The 21,172-nt window shown below is 36.2% G+C and overlaps 1 protein-coding gene across 9 annotated transcripts in view; it reads right to left on the bottom strand.

The window, feature by feature from the left end:
* Positions 1-21,172, bottom strand: part of MBD5 (methyl-CpG binding domain protein 5) — a 149,103-nt gene that overhangs the window by 88,580 nt on the left and 39,351 nt on the right. For 8 of the 9 annotated variants that reach the window (XM_052791371.1, XM_052791375.1, XM_052791376.1 and 5 more), the window contains exon 2: positions 8,539-8,636. The gene's annotated coding sequence lies outside the window, so the exon portion shown is untranslated. Of the gene's footprint in view, positions 1-8,538; positions 8,637-9,429; positions 9,644-21,172 lie in introns of all 9 variants that reach the window. The other variant, XM_052791368.1, reaches the window with a different exon arrangement.

The following is a 21,172-nucleotide window of genomic DNA, read 5'->3' as shown; positions in this document are numbered from 1 at the left end:
CATCATTTTTATGTATGTGCTACTACTTCATAATAATTTCCACTGAAAAAATATTAGAAAGAAGTCTTTTAAGTACAAAGTAAACAGACAAAACCAACTGAACTATGGAAACAACATTTGGTAGTAACCACTGAATTTTATACCATCATGCTGAGGAAGGTGCCTGGCTCAGTTTTTACTCTTCTCAATCTTTGACACTGTAAACCAACTGGTTTTTACAGGATTTCAGATATGCAGATAAGGTATCAGGGCTATCCACAGTCTTAATATTATTCACGACAGATGGCAAAATCAGCTAAATATTAGTAATGTGGCATTTTTTAAGTAATATCATCTAAATCAGCAAATTGATAACTTGCTACACTGGAAGACACATGTTTTGCAGTTTCATAATATGAATGAATTTGCAGTGTGTTTGAAAATGCCCCTTTGCAGGAACAGCAGTGCTTTTCTCCATCACTGGTTCCAAATAATTGTTTTCCAAAGATCACAACCAATTTTAATAAGTATTAACCTGATCAAGGCATATGCATAAATTTCTCGATATAACAGTTAAAGACAGTTTACTAAGATTTTTACACTTTAAATGGTATTATAAGAGTTAGAATGATATTTGAGTAAAATGATCTACTGATCAATCTTCCATACAGCCAAAATAATATACTAGTATCATCAAAGTTAATGTTGAATTCATCATGTTTTCCAGCTAGCAGCAGTTATCTCATCTTCTGCAAGTCAACGGAAACACTATCATTAAACTTTAATCAGATGAAGTTTTCTTACTTTCTACAGCTGTGAAATTTCATACTACACACAAGGTACTCAATAACTTTACCAAGATTGCTTGAATATGAATATCTGGGGTTTATAAGTCCATAGAGAGGCCAAAAGTTGGCATGCAATTAACGACCGAGCGCTCCCTTTTAATTTCAAAAAAAAAAAAAAAAAAAAAAAAAATCAAGACCTTTATTCTGTGTTGTTCTTATCTAATTACAGAGATGTTGTATGGGAACATACAGTGTTTTTATCCACTTTGGAAGACATCTCAGTCTCTCACATCTACAGAATGCAAAAGCCAAGGACTTTGACTAAAGCCAGTATCTATCTGTTGAATTTCCTTTCAGACTATGTAATACCCTTTCTTCCTTCAAGTGATGAAACTGTGTAAAAAAAACCCATCTGAAGCATATGTCATGGGTATATATTTAATTCTATACTATGAGAATACAATATAAATGGAAAGCTACTACATGAGAACTTCATTCAACACAATGAGTATCTTCCAGTCAGAACACCTACATGTCAGACTATTCCAGGCTGCCATTATGCCTACTGTCAACTGTTCATTTGCCTACAGAATCTATCCTATGAAAATGTCACTTGCTGTCACTCAAATACTTAAACTATGCTCGAGATGAAAAGAAAATTAAAGCAAAAAGATATATACCTGAACCAATATAAATGTCTACAGTAGGAAATGCATAAAACTTCCAAGCAAGAATTAGTAGCATAAGCAAACCAATGTGTTAGAATTATCTAGGTGAGGTTAAATTATATACATTATAATACATGTAATATAAATTACACAGTTTTTGTTCTTCTGCTTTTACTGATGGTGCACCTGTGGCCAGGTTTCCTCTCCATTTCCTGTTTCCTTTGTCAGGACAGCAATTAAGTGAGAATTCTGTCATGGAGCTACCTTCTCATAAACTATGATCAAATCATACATGAAATTCAACAATGAACATTTCCATTTATGCATCAATAGTATAAAAATAATAACATTTTGTTTTCTAACATCTAAACAACATGCATCTCAAATACATTACAGTTACTTTGGAAAATTCACGCTGGGATCTATGTCCTACATAGTTTTCGTTCCTGTATTAAGGACTCAACAGATGGATGAAGCTGATGAAAAAAGATGAGGTATTTTAACTTTTCATGATAGCTTCCAAATGGAAAGTTTAGTTCACCTATCTTTTTCCTAAGCTTAAGTATTTTTGCCCCCACTCTCAGAATGGTACCTATAAACTTTCACACACTGAGGATAAAACCCAAAAGAAATTTAATGAATCCTTTGAAGTGATGTAATTGTAGTTTGGGAGACTAAGTCAAAGCCAACTGTGGCAATTACTGAACCATCTTGGTGAAAATCTTGCCTCATTAATATTTTTCAGGAATGTGGTAAAAAATAAAAATAAACATTCTGTTTTCAATGACAGCTCTGGAGTATCACACCACAAGTTTTCAGAGGAAGAGTGGCTTTTTTCTTCAGAAACTTTGTGTGAGCTTGAATTTAAAAGCATCACTGGTTTTAATTCAAAAGCATTTCACTGAACTGGGATTCTTCTAGGAGAAGAGACCAAGATGTTTGAGATTTACTGAGCTGGATCAGCAGAAACTAACTGGGGTAGGGTCTCCCTTCAGTACAGATATGCCAACAGAGGCCAGTTAAGAACCTGAAAAATGATGATGCCTTGTTTAAAGATAAACCAACAAAAGCAAGAATTAGTTTAATTTCAAAGCTCTCATTTCCCATTGTAGGAAAGCTGTTGTGGCTATACTTAGAATATATAAATTGCAGCTCCTGGTGGTACAAGGCCAGATCGGATGTGGGTAAATGCTGGTGACCCAAGCTGAACGTGCCAACTTCAAACCAGGGCTGTATGCAAAGCCGTGGGAGTGCTAAGAGTTCATCCCTTCCCACCAGTCCCTTTGGAGAACCAAACTCTTGCTTAACTGGAGCCAACTGCAAACAGCTCAACACAGAGCCAAAAGGAAAGCTCCTGCACCCTCTCCCTGCACATTATAATGAGGACAGAAATGAGGACCCAGGCCAACGTGGCCAGGCCTTTGCTGAGGGGACACATGTATCTGGGACCAGCACCCACTGGTCAGAATCGCCAGTGCCAGTTACCCAAACCAACCACTGGCTGATGAAACATAGCACAGACATCTCTCTTTTTTTGTATTTTCACTTTCCTTAACCGTTTCAATAGATTTTCATCACGACAGTGGGCCTCCAAGGATGTGAATTTATAGTAAGGGGAAAATAAAACAACATTAAATAGCAAAACAGGAAAAAAAATACCTCCACAACCTTTCAGGCCACCTTCATGTAAAGAAAAACAATGGTTTCTTAGGTTTTCATTAACAGCTAGATTTTAAATTTGCTACCCTTGAGCTTCTTTGCAGAGCACTGTTTTTTCAGAAGGAATTATGAAAACAAAAACCAAAGATCTGAATTTGGTTTTGTGTTACAACAGAAAAGAATAATCTAATTTATCTTAGATACTACATTCTAACTACATTCTTCCTTTAAATATTTTGTGTAATTAAAAAATAATGACGCTAACTCTATTATCTGTTATTTTAAATCCATAGCTCTTTAAGGAAAGGCAAAGATGATGTGGTTTTTACTTCACAGAAATTTCTCGATGTATTACAGGAAAACATAAGGATAGATATTTGTAAAACTTTCTAACATCATGGACTGAAATAATAAAAAACCCCAAAACTTTCTGGAGATATCCAGGTTACTGTGGTTGTATGAAGCCAACCCTTAGGCAACTAATTCAGAAGCTGTGTGCGTGTATGTCTAGCTTCGCTAAGAAAAATTATATATTAAAAAGATGAATTCTAACAGTTTTGCTGTGATGTTACTAATTTTAAAGAGAGATGCACTGCAGTGTCAGAAATTTTTGCATTACTTAAATATTTAACTTTGAAATTACAATTAAACCACTGAGCTTGATTAATTTGGTCACAATAAAAAAGTGTTGGGACTATTTACTTTTGTTCAGGGTGCCTGCTGTTCCAATTTTTCAAAATGGAAAGCCCTTGTATTTTGCAATATTTATTTACAGTATCTGCTTCCAGAAAAAGTTCAAAACAGCAACCCATATTTTATTTGAAAATTGTTTCAGAAGGACCAGCTAAAAAAGAAATGGGGACCATTGAAAACAAACTTCTTGCTCTGGTGAAATGTGAAAAACATGGTAGAAGAGGTACAAAATTTTCACCTAAGGCAGAGAATGACCTATCAAATCTACCATATTTGAAACGTACTCTAAAATTTGGCTCTAAAATGTACCTAAAAGTAGTCATATTGTGGAGCAACATTATAGGAATATTTTTTTTTTTCCAAAATCCTTTAAATAATTTCTGTACAGTAACTTTCAAATTAAGTAGGTTTCCCTTTATTAAATATAAGAAGGTAGAATTAGTTTACATCTTGTATTAGAGAAAGTAACTTGGAATTTCACAAAAACCCAACCTTTTCATATTAAAAGATGAGACAGAGACAGAAAATTGACTGTTCTCAGAAAAACATCAGGGCTTCAGAAAAGACAATTGGGCTCCTTGGTTTTAATGACAATACAGGAAAAATTGTCCATCAATCCGGACTGCAGACTGCTTTAGGGAGAAAAATGATGCAACATGACGCTGTTCCTTCTCTGTCTTAGAATAACTACAATCAAAACATTAGTAACGACACAGTTCTAAGACAAACTATTTAGAGAAGAACTGTGTATGCAGCGCCAAGTCATACGTTATATACTTCAGTATAATTAAACAGCCTTATAAATTCTGAAGTTTGGATAGTGAGAGGCCCGATTTTGTGCTGCGATATATCATGAGTCCCAGAATTACGCAGTTCAGAAAGTTCTCAACGACTACATGGCTTGCAGCTGGAGATGGCACAGGGGACTAAACATGTCCATCATTTTATCACACAATATAAAAATACTATCTAGCTACTAGAATTTTCCATGTACTGTTTAAAAAGACAAAATACAAGAAACAGATGTAAACCTCACTCATCCTCCTTAAGTCTGCATAACCAGTTTTCTATTTTATTCATGCAATATTTCTCCGATATATTTTTGCACCCTTCTAAGTGACTAACAAGAAAAAATATTATGAGGACTTGTAATGTATCGTTCTAGTTTCTTTCACATGCTGAAATAAATAATACAAATCAGTAAGTGCCATCTCAGTTTACGGATAAGGAAAATCCACAGTGTTCATGCTAAAACTGCTATATGCATATTAAAAATAACTGTAAATTCCAAACTGGTTTCCAACACACAATTTAAAGCTTTTTGAAACATACCGTTTTGGAAATGCAAAATTTCCATGTATATACGCACTACAGCAAGGATGCCATTTGGCAGACGGCTGATCTTTGCATTACGGTTGTGTGTAACCTTCTTAGCACAGCAGAGGCAGACTTAGCTCCTCCGTAGCCCTTCACAGACATGCTGAAGTAGCTACAGGGCTGTTGTACTGAAGTTGACTTGCATCAGCTGACTCAGAGCATGGGTAGAAAGATGTGCAACCTTCAAGACCCATCTGTGCAGGCTCACCCTGAGAAAAATGGGCGCAAATCTGGAGCCAGAATAGAACAATAATTCTGGAAAGCAAGTGAAATGAGGGAAGACTGGTACCGTGTGAGAATGCATAATGAACTTGAAATAGAAACTGGCTAATATTAGAAATTACTTGGATGAGGGAGAATGAAACAGAGATGCAGGACACGAGACATACAAGGAACTAGGATACCAGTAAGAATAGCTGAATGGGAAACTGAGAATCAAGAAGAAAGAAATCATGACTTCAAAAAAAGATGCCTAGGCCAACAATCCTTTCAATTCCCGTGCTTTTCATGGAGGATTGCTGCTCTTGCTTTTCTGGCTTGAAAGAATCTTCATGGAGGGAGTACTCCAGTTCTGCAACTACTGTAAAAGTATACAAACCCCAGCAGTCCATCAAAAGAGCTGGCAAGGGAAACTCCTGGAACTGCAAACGTTTCTGCAAAATAAGCTGGGCTTCAGAGATTGGGTTTTGTCAGAAAGTCTTAGAGAAAACCTGTTGCTAAAAGGTACAGTAAAGCATAAAGGCAAATTCTTAATTCTATCTGCAGAGTGACATTTGAAAATTATATAGTACAGAAGATCTGGAACCACACACCGAACAATTAAAAATACTAGATAGCTCCATACTGATTAAATGCCATCTATTTATTGCAAAGATTTCCTTCTATGGAGAAAAATAGCATGCTATCGTATAATTAAAGACTGCATGATAATGTACAAGGTACAAGTGGGTGAACCAAGGTCACTAAGGTTTGAAGTATTAGACTGCAAGCACAGTAATGCGTATTAAATACAAAAAGCCCCTGCATTTAAAAATAGACCAAATGGAATAGAAACAGTGTCTGCACATACCTATACAGCTGTGAACATTTTATTATCGGTAGACAAAGGAATACAAAATAAAAGCTAAGATGCTGGGAATGAGAGCTAAGTGGTTTTTTGGATTTTGTAGAAGCATTCTGAGGTTTATCCACATGTACATATGAAAACTTTAAGGAAATAACCAGTAAAACATTAACCTTACAGAAAGAAATATTTTCCCTGTCCCAGTTTTTCACATACAAAAAAATGTTTCTTCTTAACCCAAATGCAAACTTTGATAATTATTCCCCCAAAACGTTTGGTTTTCCTTTACCAAATGTTGTAGGTCCCCATTTTAGAACAAACAAAAACATACGCAAAGGTCTATCCTTGAAGGAAACAGTAACAACAAAACAAACCCCAAAATTTAACCTCAACATGGCAGAGGTAGAAATTACCTCTCTCAGCTCAGTAGTGTTTATCATTTAAATGAAAAAGGTCTTCCATTCTGGGGGTCAAAAAAAAAAAAGGGAAAAAGAAGAAAAAGATGAGAACTGCCTTCATTTCTTTCTTAATTTGAGCTTTGCTCTAATAAACAGCTACTGTTTGTTTCCTTATTTTAGGTCATGTGAGTTATGCATGCTGCACTTTTTAACTCTTTCCCATCTGCTGTTCTCTTGCAGCATCATGTGGGAGCTGAGCAAATCTAGAACGATGCAAAACCCAATGGAACCAGGGCTGCATTAGCCAGTGTCCACTGCATATGGCGATACACATGAGTAACATAACATTTTAGTGCCCTTGCAGTTAAACTTGGGCTGAAAAAAACCTCGAGAAAGTAAAAAGGGAGTTTCATTCTGACTTGCATAAAAAGAAACTGAAGGAGCAGTAAACCAGAAATGCATTACAAACACTACGTAAATGAGGTACGTCATTTTTGTAACACAGAAGTGAGACAGATCTCTGACCCTGTGTGTCCCAGCCTGGATGCTCCATCAGGCTGGGTCTGGGCTAACTATGCGGTTCCAAGAATTTTCTATTCACACTGCTTGAAAAATCAGTTACAAAGATCTGCAGAATGAGCCCTTTCCCAGCACATCAAGGCTGCCCAGACATGCCTAAAGGAAGCAAATTAGTTACAAACAGTGAACGAACTTTGTACTAAGTAGATCAGTTTTCACTGTGTTGCATCGCATGGTGTTGCACTTCAGGTGAAAAGACTGTCAATAGGGCCATGGCATCCTAACAACACAGCAAGCCTTATTCTTCAAATAAACAGCTAAGGAGAGCTATCCAAAGTTCGGATTTGAGAACTAAGTAGCTTATTCATGAACTTATCCATCCTCTTATTCAACAGCATTTTACATGCTTCATTTTCAAAAGTCTCAGATGAAGTTGCTGTATTCAGAAGTTCAAAAATGAAGCTGTACCCTCATTTTGGACCTGTCTACTAAAACAAAGCAAAGCAAACATGTAAGTTTCTAGTGAATTAAAGTGCCCCATTAGGAGTTCAATTATATTCTGAAATTATGTCTTAATTGGTTTGCTTATAGATGAGCTGTACAGCTAACCAAAAATCTACTGCCATATAATCATCACTAAATTTCAGATATTGCCACACATTAAATTAACAGCAGATAATGAGTGGGAAAATTAGCTCTATTTCCATAACAGAAAAAATTCTTCCCATTATTACCTAGAGTGTTTTATATACTTAGTTTCAAAATAGAAAAAATAATACACAAAACTCTCCCAAATATCTAACATTTATTTTGATCAAAAGCCCACACATTCAAAATAAATAATACAAGTGGAGTGCACATCAGATTTGTGTCTCTAATATTTAATTAAAAAGAAGTCACATTTCTACACTTCTAAAGAAATCTTCAAGAGATTGACCACTATTTTACTTTTTCTGTTGCTGGCTATTTATTTCTTTTCCACATAACTTTTGTCTTTTTGAGTAGTAATCCCCATGCCCAACTACTCTTCAGTTTTTAACATAAAAGGTATTCCTGGTTCTCATCAGTATCACACACAGATATTGCAAATGATCTGTAGTTCAAAAAACTTGTGAGAAAGAAAGAATAAGGAATAGCATTAATTGCAGAAAAAAAGGACCTAAGGACTCATATTCTTGTAACTAAAAAGAGGAAAAGAAATCAAGCTCCTTCCATATAGCTTATTTTTCACATTAGTACGATAAATAAACTTACTAAAAAAAAGTTAAAACTTTTGGTAGTGTAGTCAGGCTCCTGAACTTCAGCTGCTGTTCAGTTTTAGTAGTTTTTTGACCTCAAAAATAATCTACCTTACTGCTTATATACAAATGCATAATATAGATTATTTTACTTACCTTTGCTGTCTGAAGGAAACAGATTTCAAAGATCTTGTCTGTAAATGATATTTTCTTCAATATTTATGCCTCCAATGACCACCATCGTCAATAAGGATCTGAAGAAAAACACCACAAAGCAGTACGTAAGCCAGGTTAGTTGCAACTAGACTGAGGATTTTTAAAAAAATTATTTATTTATTAAGAAGGCACAAAGTAAAATTGTGCATTTCATACAATACATGAATTTATTAGCTGCTGTTAAAAACAAAGACAAGCACCAGAGCCATTACATGGGAAGGCATTTATCTACTTGAGGCATATAAATATACTAATGCAGAATAATTGTTAAGACTAAATAGCTCAAACTTGGGAAATTCACTGTCATCATACCAAAACAACAACTGTAGTAATCATCCCATGAATTAAAGATTAGAAAAGACAAATAAAATTACAAATTAGTATTGAAATGTGTTATATTATAAGCACTAATAGATTATGAAAAGTTAAACTACCTCCCCAAACTTTGAAAAGTCAAACTAAAGGTAACTTTAAAACAACATCCCTAAAAATGCCAGTTATGTTTAAAAAAAAAATAAAAATTCAACAGTATAACCATACAGTATAATTTATTAGTGCTGTTTTCATATTTCAATAGTGTAACTATGAAAAGATGAATTTAAAAAAAATTACTATGCTTATGGTAAGGTCAGCATCAAATGAACTAGTCTATGCATGTACTTTCTTTGGAATCAACTTCTACTAAAACACCAAATAGCTACAATATTTTTTTTTCAGGTCTCAACTTCTTTCATTGAAAGACAAACCACTTGTCTATTATAACCACGCTAAAATTTCCACAGAGTAGTTGAGGTTGCCTGGGACCTCTGGAGATGATTTGGCCCACCCCACCTGATCAAGCAGGGCAACCCCGAGCTGGTGGCCCAGGACCGTGGCCAGCTGGACTCTGAACATCTCCACGGCTGGAGACTCCACAGCCTCTCTAGGCAACCTGGTCCAGCGGTCAACCACCCTCACAGTAAAAAGGTGTTTCCTGAAGTCCAGAATGTCCTGACATTCTCTGCTCTGCAGAACATTTCCTTAATGAAGGAACCTCAAAGCATAGCTGTGTAACACAAGACAAAGTTTGATAACAGGCTTAAGTCAGTAAAACCAACCCTTATGTACATGCTCGATGGTATATACAAAATTAAGCCCCGCCGGTACCCCTATAACCTACCATATGCTGCAATACTTTTGAAATCTTTCAGTCCTCACTTAGCAACAGATTCAATTAACTAGAAGACTAATCAAGTCAAAAAGCTTCTGTCTTGTAAAAAATTTTCCCCTCTACTCAGTTGATTCCACTTGGTTTAGACTTTCTTGGATTACGGAGGAATCCAACTCTGAGCAAAGGAAAACCTTTTGCTGCCTCTTGACAGTGTACAACCACAGCAGCAATCCAACTTGGGTTAACACAAGCAACTAATCCGTCTTGAATATATATTTTTTTTAGAACATGATTTATCTATTTACTCATTTATTTATTTGCAGGCCTGGGACATCCGATTGCCAGCAGTCAGGACACATGGGAAAGGTGATCAGATCACCAGATTACTTAGCAGGCTTTGTGGACAATTAATTGCTGCTTAAATAATAGTTAAATGTCTCTAATAGCAAAAACACTTAAGTTTTTGCAGTTTGCCTATATCAATGCAAAAAGTTATTTCATCTCAGTTTTATGATAATGCTTTATCTGAACTGTCTACGTTTCTTTCTTCTGAAATCAATCCAAAGCCCCCCAACTTCCATCATCTGAGAATAAACACCTTTCAAATCAACTTCTTCCGCAAAATAGCAAGTTATTGAATACTTAAATGGATATTCTCTGCTCTTTCTAGTGCTTCCAAAAATTTAGAATCCTTGTAGAAAAGATAACTGTCAGATCAGTCTCTGAAATAAAATTGCACAGGCTATACCATGATTATGCTAACTCTCCTTTTCTAATGAAAAATCTGAAAAAGAAATTGGATGTACACTGTGCCTTGATGCTTGCCAAACAGAGTTGATGGATTGGTATGGGGAAAAAATTCCAGATACAGAATGACCCTATTAAAGTATTAAAAAGCTGCTGCGTACGCACTGAAAGTGACGCTGCCCCAGCAGACTGCCACTGCATTTTCAGATATGGTTCAAGACAGAGGGGCAGGAGAGTAATGGAAAAAAGTTTCAAATAATCTAACAAAATACCTTGAAGTGCACAGAAGTAGTCTGTGAAAGAAACAGGCGAACAACAAGTTCTGCTGATAAGCTGCTCCAAGTCACTAAACAACCCGATCTAAGATACCAAATGTTGCTGCATTAAGGTATGCCGCGTGAACATTAAACCCAAAACAATTACTTTTAATTCAACAGGTCTGTATCTTGTGCAGTCATGACATAGGCTTCTTTTGTTAGCTGTGCTTGGCTTTGGCTGTACTTCACTTGTTTTATACGCCAAACCAATAAAGTCAGAGGAGCAAACTGGTAACAGAAGCCAAAGCAGAATCCATCAACAGATTTGTTGAATAAGTTCAGCATGGAAGATACTTATCAGTGGTTACAAACCAGAAAGCACACCTGCTGACAGGGAGATCTTAAAATTGAAGATGCACTGAGAACTGGAGTAAAAAAAGGGTTTTTTTTAAGGGAGAACACATAATACAGAGAAACTACAGGGAAATGAATGCAACATTTCATTGTGCCATTTTAAACAATTATTCTTCAAAGTGTTTCAGAGTCTGTGACTTGTTTTCCCCAAAGCGACTTTGTGCATGTAATTTGATATTGAGGCTTTCTATCAATTGCCCTTCAAACTTCGCATTCAATTTTCTTAAGTTGAATCATACCCAAAACTCCCCAGATTTTTTAAGTTCCATTGAAAAAATATTTTTTTTTGCCTGACAAGTAAATCATTCTCACTTTGCCTTTTGTGTTAATAGATAGTATTTTCTTTTTTTTGTTGGCACTGAACTGCACAACCAAAATCCAGATATTTAAACTTTGTTCCCATTGCAGATGTTATTGCTGATCAAATTTAATAATCTTTCTCTCATACATAACAACTGCAGTAATTGTAAGGGTATCATTAATTTTGTTCTCAAAAATCTCTAAGCCTTCTCGAAGGAGTTTGAGCATCACATCATAGGGAAAAAGTTTCTTTTGTGTTAAACCATGTGTTTCAGGGGAATCTTCTAAATCTCTTGGGACCTGTTCTGCTGAATGGCACCCAAGCGTTTTGTTATTTTTCCTTCATATGATTTTAAGACCATCATCCTAACAGCCAGAAGGAGTCACTATGATCTCATCTTCAATTAATGTGAATTTACCAATGAAATTAAAACATTTCTTTCTAATAACACATTATCTTATTTACAATATCTGATACTGTTATGTCATTTGACACTGACACAAAAGACACAGTTACATAGCACTAGAAATAAAGGGACAGTCATGAAGGGACTCAAAACAGACATTTTCCGTCTTAAAGAAAATCTATATTCCCCCCCCCCCCTTTTTAAAATTCTCTAGCACCTTGTTTTGAATGTTGTTCCTCTAAATATACTAGAGTATGAAGAGTTGGTTCTACAAGATTCTGCATCCTAGTCTGGTGCCAACCCACAAAACATATGTCTCTGCTCAAATGTAAGAATCTGTTTTGATTTTTTTTTTTTTTTTAATTTCTTCCTGGACTGGGGACAAAACATTTATTTAGATACAACTCAACATTTAGTATCTTCTGAGATATGAAACTTTCTAAATCCCAAATATATTTTTGTTAATTTATTCCTAAACAGCAACTTTGAAGAAGCTAAACTGTCTGAACACATGACAATAATCATTTAAAGTAAATGCTCAAAAATCATTGGGGAAAAATAATAAATTTGGTTTAGACATTATTTTTTATGCTCATGGGTGCTACTAAGTCTTAAAACCATCAGATTTATTTTTAACCTAAATATTTTATTGCATAGCTATGCAAAAACATCAATATGTTTTTCTAATGTCATTAGCCTTCCATTTGTTCCCCCTGTAAATAGCTCTTCTACTCTATTTTTGTATTATTTGGGATAAGGTAGATTTTCCACTATTATTGACACAACGGCACAAAGTATTGTTCAAACATTTTACAAAAATAACTCGAATGCAGAAAATGATACAGCATAGACCACCCTGACCCCATGGCCGGATTTCTTTAGATGAATCTCTGGGCCGGTCCAGAGCTCTGATGGTGAAACCTCGCTTGTCCGTGAGTTGTGGTAACTGTCCACATCCACCCCACACAGGGGGTTTGCTTTTAATTAGAATAACACAAATGCAAACAAAAGACACTCTAACCTCAGGAATTAAATATTTGCATTAGTTTCAGCAAATAAGGTTCTTGAAAGAGCCAGCTTCTGCACAGGCATAAATCAAAAGTAACTTTGATGAAGTTACATGTGTTACTTCAAATCACATGGGTGAAAAACATGCCCTAGCTTCAGATAGATGTTTAGGTATTAAAAGAAACCTATTAGCTTGGACAGGTGCAAAAATCTCAGACCATTTTCTTTTAGATAAGGGAATATATGAGAGGCACTAGCACAGAAACACTACAAAGCCTTTGCAATCTCCATCAGTCATTTGCCTCTGGGAGGTATGTTTTTCTTAGTTGTGAGAAAAAAAAACCTTACAGTCGCATGAAGATTATTTCACGCTAAGATAAATGTACACAGAAAACGTGAGAAATTTTAGTACGCATAATAGAATATCTGCATACAGCTACACAAGGGTAACTGAAAGTCTTTTCTAGATGTTTTTTTAGTGACAGATGTAAAGGACTAGTAAATTTGGAAAACACGAAGAGATCTTTGTTTTCCAGCTTTCTACTTTTACACCCACAAACACACATGTACGTCACATACTGGTGATCACACCTGATCTGCATATGGGAAGAGGAAGAAAGCAACAGGAATAAGCACTGCACAAAACACACCGCGATCCTTAACAAAGGTTACATTCTCCTCCGATTTTAGAATCCACAAGATGATTCAACTCACTTGCAAAGGCTACCACTGGAAAAGAATTAGGAGGAAAAAGCACGTGTTTTTCTTTTTTGGTTCCACAATAATGCAGAAAAGGCAGCCCGAATATTTTTTAAAATTTATAGTTTTAAGCAAGAAATAAATAAACCAGGTCTGCCTTGTTTTTGTCAGATGAGGAAGCAAGAACTAATGAGATCACATGACAGATGACTGCTCCAATATTGTTCTAAGAAAAATTTTCATCCTGCTTTTAACTGTTATTTACCATTTTATTGACACCAATATAACTGAATTTTCTAATTAGCATTAGAAAAAAAAGAAGACATTTTAGCTAAAAGTATGAAAGCCTCACTAATTTTATCACCAGTAAGCTGGTGAAGGCCAGTCTTTGCAGTTTTCAAGCATTCTCCAGCAGCACTTGGGCCCGCGTCATTAACGAAACTTCCCCTGTCATTGCACCGAGCAAAGCGGGACTTGGCAATGCAGCGCACTGCAGTCCTCGGGGCAAAACGCTGTGGTGTGGGACTGCTTCAATTTGGGCATTGTTTCTGTAACAGATACTTGCTTATATATATCTATTTTTTGCAATGTTTAAGTCTAAACCATATGTGCATACATATAAATATTATATTTATAAATATATACAAAATACAAATATGTATTTTGTATATGTATATAGAGAACTGATACTTTATTTTTTAAGATAGTCAAAATCCCAGTACTATTAAAAGTTCTGAGAAACAAAACAATATTTCTGGAGGAAAAAGCCATCCCTCAATGAGACACAAACTACATGATAAAGAAATCCCATTTCTCTTCCAAACATGAATATTTGCATTTCCTTCCTTTCTAGGTTACTTCTAAATACTTATTTAGCAGCTAATCTCTCTTTAAAGCTGAACACTGTAACTTCTTCTTCTACAATTAGCAAAAGCAAAATTCTCCACGGAGATTGTCTAACGTGCAACCACCTTCTGTAGCATCATAGGACTTTAGGCTGTACATCTTAGGAAACTAAAACTATACTTGAGCCTACATAATGGGTAGAACAAACCAAATGAGAAAAAACAAAACAAACACATACCTCCCCCCCCCCCCCCAAACCTCCCCCCAAATCCCCTATCAACCAAACCACTAAGGAAGCGTGCTCCCCTACTTCAGTCCCCACCATGCATTATACTCTGCCACATCATTCACTAACACGCGAACGCAGCATCGACCCTTTTCTTTCTTATTCTCACTTATTTGATACTACCTTAATAGTAGAGCACGCTCTTAAAGCTAGAACGCTTTACATGAGTACAGAAGTTATGACTCATTCAACTGAGTATGCAGAAGCTTTTGCATCAATTTATTTCACATCTCAGCTGGTCTTTGAGTCAGGCTGCCCAACCAGTATCTATACCATCCACAGACATAGGAAGATGAAGAACGTAGGGTTTAAACTCTTAGTTTATCAGAGAGAAACGACAAACCAGGAAACTCTGAGCGCTTCCATGGGAACAGGAGGAGGACTGGGAGCAGACCAAAGTGAAGCCAGAGTGGAAACCAAAAGTTACTATGGACACCAACAGGAAGAGCCTTGCCTTGCTATGAGTTAGCCAGAAATTAAGATGAAAGATGGGAAAAATCCCTCATTCATGTAAGTTAAACAAGGGAAAAAGTGAGGGGAAGGAAGCCCCGTCCTGCCCTAAGAAAATTATTATCCATAACAAACTAGGTCATAGAAGTGAGTAACATTTACTAAATATATGCTTTCTTTGTAGTTATGCAACCACTGTCAAAGTAATGAGATTTACTCACATCTCACTCAAGTACTCTTTTGAATTTTGACTAATTAAAATAACCACTAAATGACCAGTCACAAATACCTCACCTTTCACTGAAGATGACACATCAGCAAATCTGAACAATCTCTCCAAAAAAAGATGGCTTTGACCTTTTTTGAATTTCCATATACAAAATAAAATACTTTGCCATTCTATACTGCCATTCATCCAAACGTCTAGTGTATCTAAAAATATACTCTCAAATGTAATTCATTTCCTAAGTCATGTGAAGATGACAGAGTTCTTACTTTTCTAACAGAAAACTGTGGCAGAGTGATTTTTAGTGACCTCCTCAAATTCTTGGTATGTTGGTGACACGGTTGGAAACAAAATTTCTGTCAACTGTAATCTTGTGGTTACAACACTGCAAAGATAGTTGAAATTCTTTTGAAAATGTGAAAAGGCGTAGATCGGGAAAAATGAATGAAAGGATTAGGAATACTACCTGTTGGTTTATTTTTGGATTGAAAAAAGAAAACAGAAAAATATTTCTTTATAACTGTATCACCATGCTTTACAACACGTTGTTCTTCTGCTGCTGTTTAGACGATTCCAAAAATATTCACCTCCGATTTGTGGCAGTTGCTATCACCCTAACAGCATTTTATAGCTCCAGGGCAGTCTGTATCTATAACAAATCTGTAGAGAACTGATGTCATAGTAATAATTTTTCTAAACATAGAACTAAAGAATGAAGGAACTGCATTATAGAACTATGGATACAAAGCTTTAGTTTCTGAATGGCTAATTCCTATCCATACTTGCATTTAAAACCTGCAAAGATGTTACAAGTTGGACTAAAGTTCTATTTTTGGTTGATTTTAAGAAAACTGCTTACTGACATTTACTATTATAAAATAATTAGTGTTCTTGTGCTTTCAAACACTGAATACCAGAAATCATGACACTGAATCAAAAACTGAAAAGAGGACACTACACAGCAGATAAAACACTGACAACTCTTCAGAGACTTTCTTTTAAAACGGGAAAAAAAGGCAGCATTGAGCCTCAGTTGTTTGAAGAAATATTCTTCTCCTCCAAAATTAAATTAGAAATATTTAGAAGCACAAAACGCTGTAAATTTAAGAATGTATGAATTTGTGATGACTACACAGCAAAAGAAAAAAAAAAGCATCTCTTCAGATATATCTCTTGTTTTGTTTTCTGATTTCTTTAAAGAACAGAAAAGGCAATCCAATGCAACAGAAAATTTGTCTTAATCGGCTGACCTTGTGACAGTTTCCATTCAATGTTATTTTTTCCATTCATTTAGCTGCAACAGAATTATTCAGCACAAACCGCATAGTTTTATACCACGTTTCAAATACCAACAGGCAGAATGCTACTGCTTTGTAGAAAACTGGTACCAAAAGAGGAGGAACATAGGGACATCACTAGAGCCCCTGTTACCTGTTCAGCAGTCATACCTTAATATCAGGTATCAGGTTAGCCAGATGTCTGATAGCACCAATTATACGTGGCACTCAGTAGAGCAGTAGTCCTTTTTTACCTCTGGCCAGACTCTCAAAACAGTTCAATATCCTATTGTGCCCGATGACTTTCCCACCTGACAGGAAAAAAAAAAACAAAAACAAAACACTAACAAAACCCCACAAACATGAGAAGAAGAGGCGGATGGGGTCACGGGGCTACAAGAAACAGGATGGCAAATGCTGCTGGACCAGAGTGTGGGTGTCTGTGTGTGTACAGAGCTCCTGATGCGTGGCAGGGGATACGGAACAGGGCAGTGCTAAACCCTGAAAAATCATTTTAGGTAGAAGACATAAAATGAAAACTCCTGTGGAATCGCTGGATCTCCAAGTGTAATAGATGCATTCATAGCAGTATGAAAGGGTGAGCTGTTCTGCCTGGTTATGGGTACTACCATGGCTGGGGGCTTCCCCTGTGTCTGCACTACTCCGTGTTCTCCTGCTCATTGTAATTTACCTAACTTCTATTAATGTCTAAGCAATAAGTCTTGGTGAAATTTTAAGTAAAATTAAATGGATATTTCCATGAATTTGTAAGTATCTTATTTATTTTTAAGGAAAGGAACCAGAAAGAAGGTCTAGGAAAAGTGTTTCTCTGAATTCTTAGAAACCAAGTTAGTAGGTTTCAGGGGTCTTTTCTGCATTTTAATTTCAATATTCAACTGCTAATAACTGTTTATAATTTCCCAGAACAAGAAGTGATTTTTGTCCGTATTTTAACATCTGTAGTTTTACAAAGGAGTTTTCTTTCGATGGAACTCCTAGAAACAAATTAATTCACAAGTGGCCCCAAATCCCACAAGATTTAACAGAGGAATATTTCTTTATATTAGCAGTGCATGTCCACCATCAAACTGAAATCTAGTGTAACTTTTCATGTGAGATTAAAATGTTTTCGATGCCTGTATCTGAATACATAAGCCTAACACCCACTTTTTCAGGCTTTACATTCACATATACCTATTACTCTACCTGCTTTCCCTTCGCCCTAATGTCTGGAAAAGAGCAGGACAGAAGGGCCACCCACCTCCTGAAACAAATACACAACCGGCTGCTGCTAGGGATACCAAAGAGGAGGCACCGCAGGTTCTGACAATGGGAAAAAACAAACATGAAAGGTAAGGAAAAGCAGATGAAAGCTGGGGACATGCCCTAAATACCAACATGTCTCATTGTCTGAGTGTTGCTTTGAAAAAGACCCCTAGAACACAGGAAAGATTTTTCTAAAGACAAAGAATAGTTATCAAAAGCATGAATTAAACAGGAAATAACAGAAGACGACAATTCGCTAATTGGCCAGGTAAGCCAGTATATGCTTGTTTAAGCTCAAAGTACGAGTCACATTTACTATTTTTTCTTTTTTCCTCCATTAACGTAAGATTTGTAGCACTGCCATATTTATAATGCTTTTAAAACAAGACGGTATACAAGTAAGAAATTCTGATTGATTACTATCAGGAACAATGAATATAATCTTCCAAAACTTCATTTCTTCCTTTTGCCAAACTAAGATCAGCTGCTATTTAGCTGATGATTTAGGAGCATCCACAAAAGGCATCAGGAGCAATTTAGTTACGCGAGTCTAATTTAATAAAAAATACCTTGCGAGATGATTGTATTACTAACAGAAAGGAATTTATCTCCCTTTTTAACTATGTGTGTGCAGCACATACAGATCAGTCCTGTGGAACCTGCAAATCACTCCAAGAAACTTCAGAATACTCCTCAAATGTAATAATGCAATTTTTTTTTAATAGCAGATTTATTTGAAGTTATGCCTGTATTCCTTCCTTGGTTAAATAAAAGATAAAATCCTATTTCCTCCCTGTTCACTGTGCTGTGTTCTTGAAAAGCAGACTTTCTAGGCACGTTAAAAAAAAAAAAAAGAAAAGCCTTAGGAGGTTTTTGTCCTTCTTTTTTATTTTTATTTTTTTTAAAGAAGGAAAATCATAATTCTGGATGGACTTCATAATTTTTTCTACCTCATTTCCCCTCCAATATATTTGCCTGCCAGATTAACAACACTGTTTCTGTGTGACAAATCTACTGTGCCATTTAATCAGCTTAGTTCAATTGTAATTTTGTGCTATTAACAAAGTGGACTTAGGCATCAGAGAGGGAGTACTTGTTTCTGTATGGCTCTGAAATCCTGTATCCAACCTTCAGACGTTCAGTGATACCAAGCTTCTCTAGGCTACCTGTGCTTGCCATTGCTCAGACGGCCAACCTGACTCATGCTGCCAGACACCCCTGTTAAGACACATTCAGTTTAAGAGCTCAGCGCTCCTTATTTTTCTGCAGAGAAAGGATCGTCTGCTATTAAAGGCCTTGGTGATGTAGGTAACTTCTGAATGGCCTTTCCAGCTCCAACGATGCATCTAATGCAGCTTGAAAAATTCTGGCTTTAGCCTGCCATTCCTTCTGGTATTTCTGCCTTTATCAGTTTTGTCTCCATCATTACTCTTTCCATCTTATCTTTACTAAAAAGAAAATCTTTCAGGGAAACTGCCTTATTCCTCCCAGGGGTTTGAGAGGCACCTCTCTGCCGTTAGCGGTACCACTATCACATGATGACATCTCCACAACAGGCGCATGAACAATTAAGTCAGAAGCAGATAAAAGCAGTATTCCCTTCCTACTTGGTTGAAATGAGGTTTGGAAATTTTTGTTAAGAAAATGACCTTGTTAATTTTTTAAGACATCTCCCAGGAGAACCATAATCATCACATCCCTGTTTCACAGTCGTCAGGAGGAATTACAAGGATTGTGTTGCTTAACTTCCTTAGTATCCAGACATATCAGGTATGCAGTTTGTCTCTTCACAGTCTAACAGCAGAAACGGTATTCGTAGTAAATGCTGTTTTATGGAAGTAATTGATAAGACAGGTTGCTCTCTAAGAAAGGGAAAGATTGAGTGTCTGCATTTCAGTAAGACCCTCTTGGGGCAGCAAGGAGGCATTTGAGCCCAAGGAAAAGTTGTGTTTTAAATCTTAAGGAGAGATTTAACTATTTTTGTTACATTGGACAAAATATCACATAACACCTCTTCTTTAAATATGGAGCAAATACATAACAGGTCTGGAGCCAGGCTAGTCTCCAGTTTCACCCAGGCGACACTTCATTACCAGGTTGGAAGTGATGACTGTCAGATTTCAGAATTCAGCTGGAACACTGCTCAAATTCAGAGAAGAGCAGAAAGTAAAGGAAAAACACCCAAGTTTACTGTTATATTATCAAAAACGAGAATAAGGTAATGTTGATAGCTCTAATAATTTCAAACAATTTTAGAAACAACTTTCATCTTCAGCTACAGCACTTAAAAGTTTCTTAGAAGCACTGCGTATTTTAACAGATTTCTTAATCAGTTTCTAATGGTTATTTGGGATATGTAGAAGACTGGAAATATATATGTGGGAAAAAGAAAAATCCAAGGGCACTTTTGCCTGTGTGTCTTCTCTAGTACCAAGCCTGTTACAGATTCACTGCTTGGTCCTCAGCTGCGTGTTTCCCACCTGGCTCTTACAGCGCTTCTAACGTCCCAATGTGCCAAGACAAATATTTGCAGAGCCACGCTGAAAACCAGAGCACTGAAATTATTGGGGCTTACAGCAAACAACAAACAAATAAAACAAAAAAAATCCAGAGAAACAAAAATTGAACCTGTTGGAGGAAATTTTGCAGAATCCAGCTAACCACCTTCCCCCCCGCCAATAAAAACACACAAAAAATTGTTTTATCTGCACCATTTCATTAGCCCACAGATACACCACCACAAGCGCTTCCACTGGTGCAAGTACAAAAGGGGAGAAAACCTTCATGTGGAGAAGGAATAACTGGCCAAGAGGAAGTGGGCAGAAATTTCTCCAACCAGCTTGGCTGCTGGAGAAAACTGCAAAGTATCCTTTTTATGGCAGTGTTGCTAATGCCAGTGTAACTCACCAGTTTAAACTACCAAAGCAATTCTGATCTGCAAGAATTTTATGACACTGGAGATAATACTAGAAGTTTTTTAAGGAAAGACATCAAAAGCTTAGCTAACAGTATCCATGTCAAAATAATGATATTGTTAAAAATTGTCATCTATTTAACCCATTTAGAAGTTTAAATTCAGGATTTTGGTTTGTTATTTCTTCATCTCCCGTTGGTGGTTAACAGACCACAAATACATACCCCCTTCTTGCTCTTTTAGAATGATTCTAATCTCAAATTAAATAGTACAAATTACTAGTAGAATTGCCATCTAGGTCCTACTGACAGTAAATAAAGCGGCAGC

This window comes from Harpia harpyja, chromosome 7 (assembly GCF_026419915.1).
Source record: "Harpia harpyja isolate bHarHar1 chromosome 7, bHarHar1 primary haplotype, whole genome shotgun sequence".
Classification (NCBI taxonomy): Eukaryota; Metazoa; Chordata; class Aves; order Accipitriformes; family Accipitridae; genus Harpia; species Harpia harpyja.
The sequence above is the reverse complement of the archived record's forward strand: the minus strand, read 5'-3'. Positions and strand labels throughout refer to the sequence as shown.